Here is a 12,860-nt window from a genome sequence, read left to right on the forward strand (position 1 = left end):
GAAATTCTCTATCGGTTTGATATGTCACATGACCACATTCCCATTTGAAATTTTGGTGTTAAATCCAAGACGGTGGCTTTCAAGATGGCCGCCATGTTGGTGGCATAGCATATAAAGTTTCCCCCTTTCCGTTCCTCGTATGTAGGGACTCTCTTTCCTTGTTTGGTACTCCATCTGGATTTTATGAGGGTGCTTTCGGACTTTTGGACCACCCTGTATATTGTTTTCTATTGCAAGAAACAATCTTATAATACAGTTCCGGTTCACGTTTACAATTGCCCTTTAATTCGAAATAAATTACATGTTTCGAAACACGGACTTCATTAATTGGAATTAAATAATTTCACGCTGTTCAAGTAATAGCTATTAGAACGAAGAATTTTAAGTCTAATGTGAATTTAACGTCATTCCCAAGTCTATGACGTATTCTGAGAACACCTTTTAATTAAGCTATAGCTTGCAGACTGCAACGAAATGATGTTTCTGTGAGATTAGTTGGCGAGGTAATGACTGTTTTGTAATTTTACATTCTCTTATGGCTATTATTGTCTGTTTCTGTATTTTTCTTAACTGTGCTGGGGGAGAGAATACGGCTTGTTAGATCAGGAAGCAAGCTGCAAATTGTCTCGATAGAGAAACAAGGCCCCCGGAGTAGACAACATTCCATTGGAACTACTGATGGCCTTGGGAGAGCCAGTCCTCACAAAACTCTACCATCTGGTGAGCAAGATATATGAAACAGGCGAAATACCCTCATACGTCAAGAAGAATATAATAATTCCAATCCCAAAGAAAGCAGGTGTTGACAGATGTGAAAATTACCGGACTATCAGTTTAATAAGTCACAGCTGCAAAATACTAACGCGAATTCTTTACAGACGAATGGAAAAACTAGTAGAAGCCGACCTCGGGGAAGATCAGTTTGGATTCCGTAGAAATGTTGGAACACGTGAGGCAATACTGACCCTACGACTTATCTTAGAAGCTAGATTAAGGAAGGGCAAACCTACGTTTCTGGCATTTGTAGACTTAGAGAAAGCTTTTGACAATGTTGACTGGAATACTGAAAGTGGCAGGGGTAAAATACAGGGAGCGAAAGGCTATTTACAATTTGTACAGAAACCAGATGGCAGTGATAAGAGTCGAGGGACATGAAAGGGAAGCAGTGGTTGGGAACGGAGTGAGACAGGGTTGTAGCCTATCCCCGATGTTATTCAATCTGTGTATTGAGCAAGCAGTGAAGGAAACAAAAGAATAATTCGGAGTAGGTATTGAAATCCATGAAGAAGAAATAAAAACTTTGAAGTTCGCCGATGACATTGTAATTCTGCCAGAGACAGCAAAGGACTTGGAAGAGCAGTTGAACGGAATGGATAGTGTCTTGAAAGGAGGATATAAGATGAACATCAACGAAAGCAAAACGAGGATAATGGAATGGAGTCGAATTAAGTCGAGTGATGCTGAGGGAATTAGATTAGGAAATGGGACACTTAAAGTAGTAAAGGAGTTTTGCTATTTGAGGAGCATAATAACTGATGATGGTCGAAGTAGAGAGGGTATAAAATGTGGACTGGCAATGGCAAGGAAAGCGTTTCTGAAGAAGAGAAATTTGTTAACTTCGAGTATAGATTTAAGTGTCAGGAAGTCATTTCTGAAAGTATTTGTATGGAGTGTAGCCATGTATGGAAGTGAAACATGGACGATAAATAGTTTGGACAAGAAGAGAATAATAGCTTTCGAAATGTGGTGCTACAGAAGAATGCTGAAGATCAGATAGGTAGATCACATAACTAATGAGGAAGTATTGAATAGGATTGGGAGAAGAGAAGTTTGTGGCACAACTTGACCAGAAGAAGGGATCGGTTGGTAGGACATGTTCTGAGGCATCAAAGGATGACCAATTTAGTATTGGAGGGCAGCGCGGAGTGTAAAAATCGTAGAGAGAGACCAAGAGATGAATACACTAAGCAGATTCAGAAGGATGTAGGTTGCAGTAGGTACTGGGAGATGAAGAAGCTTTCACAGGATAGAGTAGCATGGAGAGCTGCATCAAACCAGTCTCAGGACTGAAGACCACAACAACAACAACAACAGAGATAACCAAATAGAGGTGTGCGTTTCTGGTCTTGGTAGCCAGTGTCAGGGCTCTTTGTGTACGGAAAACAGCTTCCCGAGGGACTGTGGTTTGCGGAAGTCTGCGAGGCCAGGCCGGTCATGTGCTTTTGTCGGCACAGGAGGCGTTCGTCTTTGTAGTCTGTGGTAAGCCACCGCGGATTCCTAGAGAATCATTGAGACTAAAGGCACATTAATGCAGACAGATGCAAGCTATGCCTTACACCGTGGGAGAATTAGGTGTCTTTCATTCCAGACAGTAACGAAAGAAATAAGAAGATTCTCCTCTCAAACGTGGCGCGCAGGGCACAGCCCATGAGTGACACTCTGCTGACAGGCAGTATCAACCTCTTTCATAACAAGTCACGTTCTGGAAGCTACGGATATGAAAAAAATTCGACGGCGTCCTCCTGCAGAGGTTAGAGAGCATATTCAGTGTGAGGGAGGCATGCTGCCTGATCATGGAAACAGTCGCGCCTCTAAGTTTCGCACTTTTGCGTTTGCGCTTTCCGCTTTCTGAACAGCTCACAATTTGAGTGATCTGTTACGAAACTTGAATTGCCTCATTAATTCTATAGTTTCATGCATCTTGAGTCCATTAACTTCACAATTGCGAGCTGCACAGATTGGGAGAGCTAATCATGTTTCCCAATCAGTCTAACATATTGTTTTGAGGTATCCTCCAAAGGGTTGGACTTGCATTCATTATGCATTTAAGGAGTGAGTTACCGTTTGCTATAGAACTTCGCGAGAGTTAATGTTCCTTTCACTACTAGCTACCAGTCATTTTCGTTGTGGTTCATGGTGAACTTTGAGTCTATAAATCAATATTCTTAAACGCCGACTTGCTGTCGATTTTCAAATATAATTTTCCTACAGCTGATCCTGATTAGGTGACCGTTAAGTAATAAATATAATCAGTTATTTGCTCATCTAGTGTTTTGTCACACTATGACGGTGTTTCCACTGCAAAACAGGTGTCCACGCTTCGGAACACTCAGATTCATTGTCAGAGATAACAATTAAGTTGTCTGGTTGATCTCTAACAAGCAATACAATCCTTTGTCCAGTATCTCAGTCGTCAGTACTCAAACACATTTCTTTGCAGGTAATATTAGTTTCTTCTTAAGATGTCTAACAAGCATTGCACTCGCTTGTATAACATCTCAACGCCGAATTCGTGGCACGCAGACAGCACACACCACTATCGAACCCCACAACGGCACGAGGCATAAACATTTGACATTTTATACATAAACCTAATTCTGTAATGCGAAATTTTTGAACTGTATTATACTATTACTTACAATTATTTTCGTTCGATCTGTTCTCGTACGCGTGCTGACTTATTATGGAAACACACACAGAAACACGGAGGATAATTCGGGAAATAGACAATGGCATACACGCCACACTCGACGCTTCTGGACTGTTATATCTGGGGGAATCTAAAACGCCGGCCGCTGTAGTCGAGCGGTTCTAGGGGCTTCAGTCCGGAACCACGCAGCTGCTATGGTCGCAGTTTCGAATTCTGCCGTGGGCATGGATGTGTGTGATGTCCTTAGGTTAGTTAGGTTTAAGTAGTAGTAAGTTTAGGGGACTGATGACCTCAGATGTCAAGTCCCATAGTGCTTAGAGCCACTTGAACTATTTTTTAAACTAAAACAAAAGGCGTACAAGGAGACACCTACCCACGTGACATACGATGTCATGTAGCAAGGGCCTATGTTGCGTCAAATACAGACGAAGAGCAACGTTCAATATTGTCTATCTAGAATCGTCCCACAGCAAATACAAATGCTCAAGATCAACATTTTGAGATATTGATAAGCTACTCATAATAATATAAACACGAAACGTTCCTGATTTATAAGTTTACTTATGTGGAATAATAATGCAGACGTTTTCGAGACCTCTTCTCCTGAGGAAGGAGAGCGATTTGCGGTGCTGTTACGTTGTTGAGCTGAGAAACTTCTATAACCGAAACTAATATACGAAAACAAGAAAAACTTGAGTCATTATATCACATACAACTAAAGAGCGTTTGTACTGGGTGTCACAAAGATTTTGGGTCAAACTGAAACAGGCGATAGTGGGAAGACAACCGATTCGATTGAGATAGCGAACCAATGGTCGGAAATGTATATTTATTGTACTGGACACATATACAGATTACGCCGCTTAACGACAACATCGTTCATAGTAAATTTGAAATGTAACACTGATTGGTCTAAATAAAAATAACTGAGAACGTATACAAAATTTAGTTTACTGACAACATTGATTTTCCCAAAACAAAGACAGACATAAATTATTCTAAACAAGTTATGATTGAATATCATAGACAACTAACAGTTAAGACTACAATGGGAAAGGATACTGGGTGGCAGAAGTGAGTCAAGTACTCTGGCCCTAAAAATGTGTATAACGCAATCTGAATTGACCTGACGCTGAGCACACTTCGATTTTTCAAATCTACAGAAGTTTATATAGGTGGAGCTGAGAGCAAGTGGCGATTAAGATCTGTACGCCTAGTCAAGGCCGGGCAGCAGTACGTTACCCTGTTTGCTTCATGCAGCGATGTAACCTGCAGCTGGCGAGATGTGTGCGGCGGAGGCGAGACGTGAGGCGGTACCTGTGAATCGATCGCGTCCACGAAAGAAATGCAAAAATCTCAGGATCTAGCGTACAGGCACAGGGATCGCAATTTACTCTCTACCAGAGCCCTGAAATCACAGGAGATTTCAGTGAGTGACGCACCCGTTCACTGATCGTTTATTTATTTATTTATTGTTCCGTGGGACCACATTAAGGAGAAGTCTCCATGGTTATGGAACGAGTCAATACATTAAATTATAACACGATTGTAGAAACAGATAAAATGAAATATAAGAAACATATTCAGGCGACACGTCATTAGTTTAAATAAAGAAAATCAAGAATGTAACACTGGAATTTGCTTAATTTTTTAGCTCTTCCAGGAGCTCCTCGACACAATAGAAGGAGTGAGCCATGAGGAAACTCTTCAGTTTAGACTTAAAAGCGTTTGAGCTACTGCTAAGATTTTTGAGTTCTTGTGGTAGCTTATTGAAAATGGATCGTACCAAGAACCAATTTGGCTATCTTATACGACAGAACACACAAGGACACAAAACGTCAAAACTGGTAAACCAAAAACGAATAAGTGTGACCTCGGCAAACAAGTAGTCTGAGACGTTTGAAGTCACACTGCCGGTACGGTAAGAACTTCACCACAGGCCTCCAGTCTAAACTCAATCTCAGGACAGGTCCAAAGCACCAACCACACACCAGAAGTCTCTTCTTACCAGACCAACGTCCAGCACCCAAGTGCCTCGCAGCCACCCAGGGAAAAAAAAAAAAAAACCGTTTTCCCGCAGAGTGCACAAACGACACCTTCTTTAAAGATTTTTATCTAAATCGTCTGTGCACTGGAGCTTGTTAGTCCTAGCTAGGAAGTGTAATAAAGATTCTATCTCTAAAGTTTTCTCAGATGTCGGAGTTTCTTATACAACCGAGGTGGCCGATGGAAGTGGGTCACAGGTCTATTTGCAGTATCGGCAAACACGAAAATTTTCATTATGAGTGGCTCTGCCATGTAGTTGTGTCCCTTCAGTCCGTTGCCCCTAGTCCAGACTTCGGCTGGCGCCAATGCAGGTATAGTGGCATTGTTCTGCTGGAGAACTGTTTCAGTGAGGGGCTGCCCTGTCTGCCCTGTATGGCTGTGGGCCTGTCAGGCAAGATTTACTGAGGGATGGGCTCGCCACCAATTGTTTCCAACTCCCAACATGCCGTTTCTATGACCTAAGAACCATAAAAATACCTCATGCTTTTAGCGTCCTACCAGGCTCCATGAACGTCTGCTCAGGCCATTAACTTTCTAGAGTCTCGCTCAAGAAGCCTCAGGTTGTAATTAAATCTTTAATAATTTTATGTATATGAAAATTAGGTGAGAGAGTAACTCGTCCTCTTTCAATTGCTCAGTGTGACGACCTCCACAGTCTCAATCCATGCATGGCAACGACACATGAAGCTCTGTCTCATTATATCAAAGATCCCTGGTGCCTGTAGCACCAGGAGACAAGCATCTTGTACCCTAGCAAGCATGTCTTCATCCATTTCTATGGGGGTTTCATACACCATCGTCTTGACATAATCTCAGAGGAAAGAGTCCACGGATGCGAGATCCAGCGATCGCGCTCTCAATGTAACAGGGCCTCGGCTAACAATCAAATGATGAGGTTACTTGTTGCTCAGGTGCTCACAGACGTTAACATCGAAGTGGGCTGGAGCACTGTAGTGTTGAAACCACATCCTTCTGCGGACAACAAGGGGCAGAGTCTCCAGGGACTGTGGCAGCACATCTTGAAGGAATACCAGGTAATGCGCACCAATGAGACGGAGAGGCAACAAATTAGGTTCTATTAGGTTATTTGGACAACGCCCAATCGCATGTTGACAGAGAGTCGTTGCTGGTGGTCACCGATTTGGGTGGCGTATGGATTGTTCTCGTAACACCGAAAATGCAGATAAAATACTTTCTGTACTACCCAAAACTTTTCGCCATTTAATATCTGTTGATAACTAGTACTGTACTTCTGATTCTGAATACGAAATCCTTGTTAGAAAAATCGTATTTAATACGTAATGGATGTAATTGTGTATTTATTACTGATTGTACATAATTGACTGTAATTATCATGTAAATGGGGGACAAGAAAGGAGCCTCCACGAAGAGTATGTGAATGCAATACACATACTCGGGCGTCCCCTGGGCGGTTGTATACCGACTGATCCTTTCACCTCCAGAAGCAACATGACAATCCTACAGAAAAGGACCTTATCAGGCCCAGCACTGACGATTATCTCTGTAAATATTGAAGGCCTGTCTGCATGCAAAGAACGTCTACTACAAGACCTATGTCAGAAAGAGAAATGTGACGTCCTGTGTCTGCAAGAAACTCACAGAGATAGCACACTCAAAAGACCCAAGATAAACGGCATGCGACTAGTAGCTGAAAGGCCACACCGACAGTATGGCAGCGCAATCTTTACCAGGCCAAACATACAGATCCTTTCAAGCAGTATAAACGACATCAATGATACTGTCGTTTATACTGCTTGAAAGGATCTGTATGTTTGGCCTGAAGTGCTAACCATTGAACTTAGTGACTGCACTGTTACATCAGTGTACAAACCACCAACTGTGGCCTTTTCCAGCTCCAACGTAAACAATTTTAATAAAGACAGAATTAATTTTGTAATCGGTGATTTCAACAGCCACAGTACGCAGTGGGGCTACCAAGAAGACGACGACAATGGCACGGCTGTGATCTGCTGGGCCGAGCTAAACAACCCAAAACCGATACATGACAATGAACTGCCTGCTTCCTACAACAGTGGCAGATGGGGGAGAGGTTATAACCCGGACCTCATCTTCGTTAGCCATCAAGTAACGTCCCAATGCTCAAAAGGAGTTTGCTCACCAATACCAAACACCCAGCACCGTCCAATAATGTGCCAGATCACATCTGTTGTTAAACCCCATAGCGTACCTTTTCGCCGCAGGTACAACTTTAAGAAAGCAGAATGGTCAACTTTTCAGAACCTCATGGAAGATTCTGTAAACAACCTACCACCTGAACCAAGATTCTATGACAATTTCGTGAAGGCTGTGCAGTGGTGTTCCAAGCAATCGATCCCTAGAGGATGCAGAAGCAATTATGTTGAAGGCCTTACGCCAGAATTAGAGGACCAGTTGCAGCAATACCTGTCACTGTTTGATGCAAACCCTCTATCCGCGGAAACTATCACTGCGGGCGAGCAGCTAACCGAGTCACTAGCTAAAACCAGGAGAGAGAAGTGGCTGAGGACAATAGAGGAATTGGACATGAAAAGGAGCAGTCAGAAAGCCTGGACACTCCTTAAACGTCTCAACAATGACCCGACTTTCTCTCCAGGACATGCTCCCGTCACAGCCGACCAAATAGCCCACCAGCTTCTCAAGAATGGGAAACCCGACACCAAAATCAGGAAGTCGGAGACCAAAATAGACAGGACTGAACACCAAGAAAATTCAACTCTGACCACCCCTCTCACAATGGCAGATCTGGACAAAGCCATAGCGAAATGCAAGCTAAGGAAGGCCCCGTGCCTGGACGGAATTTTTGTTGAACAGATTAAACACTTTGGTCCCAACGTTAAACAATGGCTACTGAAACTGTTTAACAATTGCATGGAAACATGTCAGATTCCCACAATCTGGAGGAAGGCTAAAGTTATTGCCATTTTAAAACCAGGCAAAAATGCTGATGACCCCAGAAATTTCCGACCCGTACCACTTCTCTGCCATATCTTTAAAATCTTTGAAAGAATACTCCAGGATCGCCTCTCCAGTGCCATAGAACCCTACCTAATCCCCCAACAAGCAGGTTTCCGCCCAGGAAAAAGCACTACATCTCAGGTAATTAACCTCACGCAGCTGATTGAAGACGGCTATGAGAACCGGAAAATAACCGGTGTCGCCTTTATAGACTTGACAGCCGCATATGACACCGTCAACTTACGTCTGCTAATGAAGAAGCTGTATGCCATTACCAGCGTCTTTAAATTCACATCCACAGTTAGAAGTCTGTTAGAGAACCGTAGGTTCTCTGTGGAATTCCAAGGGATGCATAGCAAGTGGCGGGCCCAGAAAAATGGTCTCCCTCAGGGGAACGTACTGGCACCCTTACTTTTTAACATATACACCAACGATCAACCACTGCCAGCTGGTACGGAAAACTATATCTACGCCGATGACCGTGCTATGGCCGTACAGGGTGACTCCTTTGAGGATGTTGAGACAAAGCTCACGGATGCGCTAGACATGCTCTGTCAGTACTACGCCGACAATCAGCTCAAGCCGAACCCTAGCAAAACACAAGTTTGCGCCTTCCATCTCCGTAACAAGCAGGAATCCCGTAAGCTGCATGTCTTCTGGAAGGACACACTCCTCGAACACTGCGTTAACCTCAAATACCTAGGAGTAACCCTAGACAGGGCTCTGACGTATAAACAGCACTGTATTAACACCAAAATGAAGGTGAGCGGCAGAAATAATATTCTTCGGAAAATAACGAACTCCTCCTGGGGCGCAAAGCCGGAGGTAGTGAGGACCACAGCACTAGCAGTTTGCTTCCCAGCAGGCGAATATGCAAGCTGTGTCTGGTACAACTCTACCCACGCTAAAAAGGTCGACATTGCTCTGAACGAGACCTGCAGGCTCGTCACTGGGTGTCTGAAACCGACGCCAACAGACAAGCTTTACCATCTTGCTGGGATTGCACCTCCTGCAGTGCGAAGAGAAGCGGCAGCCTATAGTGAAAGAGCGAGAGCTGAGATGGCAGAGAGCCACCTCCTCCACAAAACACAGCCAGCCACCAAACGCTTGAAATCTAGACGCAGTTTTCTCAGAGCAACCGAAGATTTTAGCGACCGACCTGGATCTAGGGTGGAGAGATGGAAGCGGTCGGGAGAAGGGCACTGGATGGAACCAAAGGAAGAATTGGCACCAGGCTACGATGAGGACTGGGTGGTCTGGAGATCACTGAACAGGCTACGCACCAACACTGCACGGTCAAGAGATAACCTTCTGAAGTGGGGATACTCTACAACATCTAATCTCTGAGACTGTGGAGAGGTGCAGACGACCCAGCACATGTATAACTACCCTGAATGTCCTTCACACTGCACTTTAGAGGATCTGATGTTGGCAACCCCAAATGCTGTCGACGTAGCCCGCTTATGGGCCAAATGCCTATAACATTCTGTTTCTGTGCACACATATTTGTATATATATATATATATATATATATATATATATATATATATATGCCTGTAATTAATTTTTTTTCTGTGTGCTATTCATCTTTTTTATATTCATGTATCCATGGTGCTTCTGACACGAATAATTAAAAAAAATCATGTAAATATTGTAAACTGTTGGATAATAGCTGAGGGAACTTCAACGACGAAACGAGAGTAGCTGTGCTGTTGTTTATCTTTGCTTATGGAGAGTCTCTGTCGCCTTGCGAGCGGAGAGGGAGCAGAGCAGTTTGAGTGATAAAAGAGTGCGGAAGTGTTTGTTGGACGCTCCTGCAGACAAGGTGTGCTGCTATTATCGCCGCAGCGTAGCGCACAGAATTCGTTAATCCGCGAGTATTGAGAGCATTGTATAAGTGGACAGGTGAAGGAAGCTGCCATTCTAAGTGTTGCCTGTCACATAATTATCTGCGGCTCTGGAGACGACTCGTGGTTCTCTGCCAGCAGCACCAGCAACCACGGCAGCTCAGCATTGTCGTCGGCTACATTCTTCGTCGTCCGCAAAGACAGAGTATAACTATTATTGTACAGGCATTACAGAGTAGCACAAAATTTGACTAACTTTCTTGAATAACAGCCTGTAATAGTTAAAACTTGTAGGGCGTAAGGTGGCAGATTTTAGCACCTTACGATATTTATTAATAAAATAATACGTGACAAATACCACGCGGGCAGAGATAGCCATTTGACAGAACGATGCTAGTATCAAAATATCAAGATTAATACTGGTTCGTAAAGCCGGCCAATGTGGCCGTGCGGTTGTAGGCGCTTCAGTCTGGAACCGCGTGACCGCTACGGTCGCAGGTTCGAATCCTGCCTCGGGCATGGATGTGTGTGATGTCCTTAGATTAGTTAGGTTTAAGTAGTTCTAAGTTCTAGGGGACTGATGACCACAGATGTTAAGTCCCATAGTACTCAGAGCCATTTGAACTGGTTCGTAAGATTCTAGAAGCGTGCATATTATCTTGGGCAGGTGGTTTGGACGGACACAGGAAAGAGTTGTTTGTGATGTCGGACAAGTGAGGTGGCCGGCAGCTGGACGGTGCTTCACACGACGGCTGCTTTGTCGGTCGATTAGCACTTGTGACCACAAGGGGTATTGGGGGAGCCGGAGGCCTCACAGGTGGAAGAAGAGAGAGAGGGCGTACGTGCCGGACAGAGAGGGATTGTTTCCCGCCGTTGCGGCTAACGGGACACAAATACGGCGCGCCCATGAAAGGTGGGAGATCCGCGCGAAATTTTAGTCTTGATTGGCCGAAAAGCATACGAATACATGTGAGAGGAACGGTAAAGTTTGGCGGCAACAAGAACCGCGTGAAAATTCAGAGTCCTGATTGACCAAAAAACGCGTGTGGATACATGTGCGAGGAATGACAAAGTTTGGTGGCAACAAGACGGGGACTCTGGTGTCGGCGGTGGTGCGAGGCGGCGCTGAGGGTCTGCTCCGCAAGAGCTCTCACAGGGGAAAGGCGACATCATGCTGATGCCTGGGACGACTGTCGTAATCTACGTGATGAAGTATGGTGATATCAAAGCAAACATCTGGAAAATTGGACATTGTAATTAAAATTGCGTACGGGTTCCACTAGCTCTTTGCTTTAGCTCTTTGATTCTGTGTCCGTCTAGGTGGAACTTCAGTAAAACCACTTGCGTGGCCAGTATTACCCTACGTAAGTTAAGGAAAGGGACGATTAGGGATAGAGTCTGCATTGCGCCAATGATAGGATAGTCAGTTTAGGGAATTAATTTGATTGTAATGTTTTAGGTTAGATGATGATGATGAGCGTCTGGCGTCATTGGCCGGGAGGCCCCTCGCGGGGCAGGTCCGGCCGCCTTGGCGCAGGTCTTATTACATTCGGCGCCACATTGGGCGACCTGCACGCCGGATGGGGATGAAATGATGATGAACACAACACAACACCCAGTCCCTGAGCGGAGAAAATCTCCGACCCAGCCGGGAATCGAACCCGGGCCCGGAGGACGGCAATCCGTCACGCTGACCACTCAGCTACTGGGGCGGACTTAGGTTAGTAATATTGCTCATCCTGTTTTTTGTGAATAAATGAAAGATTTAATAACAGACAATAATCAAAGCATTATAATTTCCGTAGGTAACAAACTACTGATAGAATAAGAGTTCTAGTAATAAAATAAATTATCATATTAATTCGATGCAAACGACACTGCGGGTATATTCGCTGCGTTAAACAGAGCCAATAAGTCAGATAGCAGTAATGAACTCTTGAAGTTTCATAGACGTTATACCCCCGTACGTTGCAAGGGCACCTGTGCTGTCATTGTCCTCAGACATTATTACCAGGCAGAATCCCTTTCCTTTCCATTCAATCACCAAGTGTCGTAAAAATATGAAAACTGATTAACTTTTTACTTCCAGTTTTGTATGTTTGCCAATAACAAGTTTCAGACTAAATTTTGCTGCCTCAGTAACTGTCCATTCTTGTACCGCAAAACAAAGGCTTATCTAATTTGCTAGTTTGAGTACTAACTTCACTCACTTAACGTAATACTAAATTTTACTGGCAAAACTAATAACTAACGATACAACAAGAATTAAGAGTGCACAATTTCATTTATTCTGTATTTAGTTTAGCGTGTGACTTCTGCAGACTTGGTACATACCTTATTGTTATGTTAAAAGTAAATCACTTGCTCACTTGCTTAAAGTAAATTCAGTTCAGTCTTTCAATAAGCAAAAGTTAATTGCTTGCCTTTCTTCAAATTTTTATTACGTTATGGTGAGGTTAGAGCAAATCATTTTTTACGAAACGAAGATTCATTTGTAGTCAGTCATTTATTTAACCAGCAATTTCATGTAACTTTACTTTCAAAATTTAGTACTTTAGATT

The sequence above is a fragment of the Schistocerca cancellata genome, chromosome 3 (genome assembly GCF_023864275.1).
Source record: "Schistocerca cancellata isolate TAMUIC-IGC-003103 chromosome 3, iqSchCanc2.1, whole genome shotgun sequence".
NCBI lineage: Eukaryota > Metazoa > Arthropoda > Insecta > Orthoptera > Acrididae > Schistocerca > Schistocerca cancellata.